Raw genomic sequence first — 2,500 nt, 5'->3', positions numbered from 1 at the left:
TTAGGTTGGGGTATTACTGATAGTTAGAGGCAGGGGTATTAGGTTGGGGTATTACTGATAGTTAGAGGCAGGGGTATTAGGTTGGGGTATTACTGATAGTTAGAGGCAGGGGTATTAGGTTGGTGTATTACTGATAGTTAGAGGCAGGGGTATTAGGTTGGGGTATTACTGATAGTTAGAGGCAGGGGTATTAGGTTGGGGTATTACAGATAGTTAGAGGCAGGGGTATTAGGTTGGGGTATTACTGATAGTTAGAGGCAGGGGTATTAGGTTGGGATATTACTGATAGAGTTAGAGGCAGGGGTATTAGGTAACAGTGCACCTCCTGCCCCTCCATTCTTTCTTCATAATTATGAACTTTAGCCCCGCCCTCTTTACTTCTAGCCACTCCTCCCTGTTAGTTTAAATGAAGTGCACGTTGATATTTGCTGTAATTTGGATCGCTCTCTGTGACTCAGGGTCTCCAAATTACAGCTGTGTGAAGCTCCTCCACCACTGAACATCTTCATCCAACATCTGTAAGTCCACTTATTACCTCTTATTACTATTTATTAACACGTATTACTACTTTTTTCTTCTTATTACCTCACTGTACACTTTCTATTAAAGCTGTAATGTACTGAAAGTAAAGTGATGTTACTACACATGTAAAACTATACTTATTTCTGTACAGTCAAACCACACACACACACACACACACACACACACACACACACACACACACACACACAATTATTTTTAAGGATGAGCATAAAGTATTGTGTGTGTGTGTGTGTGTGTGTGTGTGTGTGTGTGTGTGTGTGTGTGTGTGTGTGTGTGTGTGTGTGTGAGAGAAGGAGACATTTTGCCAAAATGTACTGCTAAATCACAGATTTTCTGTGTAGGTTTAGAATGCTTTCAGTCAAAAGACACACACACACACACACACACACACACACAATTATTTTTAAGGATGAGCATAAAGTATTGTGTGTGTGTGTGTGTGTGTGTGTGTGTGTGTGTGTGTGTGTGTGTGTGTGTGTGTGAGAGAAGGAGACATTTTGCCAAAATGTACTGCTAAATCACAGATTTTCTGTGTAGGTTTAGAATGCTTTCAGTCAAAAGACACACACACACACACACACACACACACACACACACACACACACACACACACACACGTTGTTTTTTTGCTTATATGTATTTTAATTAAATTTCTCACGCTGCTCATATTCATGACAAATAATGATGCTGTACTCTGTGTGTGTGTGTGTGTGTGTGTGTGTGTGTGTGTGTGTGTGTGTGTGTGTGTGTGTTTGTGGTTGACTGTACAGAAATGAAGTATAGTTGTACATTTACACATTTCTTGTGTGTAGTAACACACTTTGACTGTACAGAAGTGGAGGATTAAAGTGTTAAAGTGAAGTGTTTTGGGGAAATGAAGGAGGAAACTCGGTTCATTGTGTGACAGATGAAATGATCGAGCAAAACTAACCAAAGCGTTTCCTGTTCTCCTAATATGGTTATACAGCGCTGCTTTCTGTTGAGTGGTAAACAGCACACACACACACACACACACACACACACACACACACACACACACACACACACACACACACACACACGTACGCAGTCACAGGTCTCTAAAAACTGGATCTTGGGTGTCAGGTGTGTTTCTGATTCTGGGAAGAAGCTGCTGCTTAGGTTCTTTACCTTCATACTGCAGACAAACTGAAGTGAAAGGAAGCCGGAAGTAATAAAGCTTTTACACTTCCCCACTGTGGTGTGTGTTTGTGTGTGTGTGTGTGTGTGTGTGTGTGTGTGTGTGTGTGTGTGTGTGTGTGTGTGTGTACACCTGTTTGTCCTCCTGAATGGAATATGAGGGAAGTATTTACTTGGTGATTAAGACATCAGATCAGTTCAAAGTCCCAAATCAGCTTTACACACACACACACACACACACACACACACACACACACACACACACACACACACACACACACACACACACACACACAAACACACACAAAGAAAGTGTTTATGAAGTTGAAATGTAGAAGTTTAGCATCTATAAGTTTATTCCATATAAGTTTATGCTTATAACTAATACGTTTAAGATGTTTAGCCTCTGATCCCAGTTCAAATACCAGCACCTTCAAGCTGCCACTGTTGGTCACATGCTCAGTGTATAAATGAGATGATTGTAAGTGACACTGGATTACGGCTTCTGCGTGATGCTGTAAATGTAAATAACCTGAATGCAATAAATATTTAATCTGGTTAAAGTGTGTTTCAGCATCGACTGCAGCTCTGATCTTATAAAACACTAAAACAACTGTTTTTATTAACGCCATTTTTACACGAACAGAAAACGAGTCTCTCGACTGGGTGTCATTTGTTTCTTGTGGGTAAAACCTGGGACTCGTGTGTGTGTGTGTGTGTGTGTGTGTGTGTGTGTGTGTGTGTGTCTCAGGGATAAACTCCAGATTTCAGCAAGCTAATGTTCCTGATAGGAGGTTTA

At 40.9% G+C, this 2,500-nt stretch overlaps 2 protein-coding genes across 5 annotated transcripts in view; one reads left to right on the top strand and one right to left on the bottom strand.

Annotated features, from left to right (window-relative positions):
- The first annotated feature begins 377 nt into the window (after positions 1 to 377).
- LOC310718267 (myosin-11-like) overlaps positions 378 to 2,500 on the top strand; it is a 9,617-nt gene continuing 7,494 nt past the window's right edge. For all 3 annotated transcript variants that reach the window (XM_083527025.1, XM_083527024.1, XM_083527026.1), the window contains exon 1: positions 378 to 518. The gene's annotated coding sequence lies outside the window, so the exon portion shown is untranslated. The remainder of the gene's footprint in view (positions 519 to 2,500) is intronic.
- LOC310718199 (uncharacterized protein) overlaps positions 2,410 to 2,500 on the bottom strand; it is a 3,266-nt gene continuing 3,175 nt past the window's right edge. For both annotated transcript variants that reach the window (XR_014531067.1, XR_014531068.1), the window contains exon 3: positions 2,410 to 2,500. This exon is cut by the window's right edge. The gene's annotated coding sequence lies outside the window, so the exon portion shown is untranslated.

The sequence above is a fragment of the Silurus aristotelis genome (genome assembly GCF_946808225.1).
Source record: "Silurus aristotelis genome assembly, chromosome: 2".
In the NCBI taxonomy this organism is placed as follows: domain Eukaryota; kingdom Metazoa; phylum Chordata; class Actinopteri; order Siluriformes; family Siluridae; genus Silurus; species Silurus aristotelis.
The sequence above is the reverse complement of the archived record's forward strand: the minus strand, read 5'-3'. Positions and strand labels throughout refer to the sequence as shown.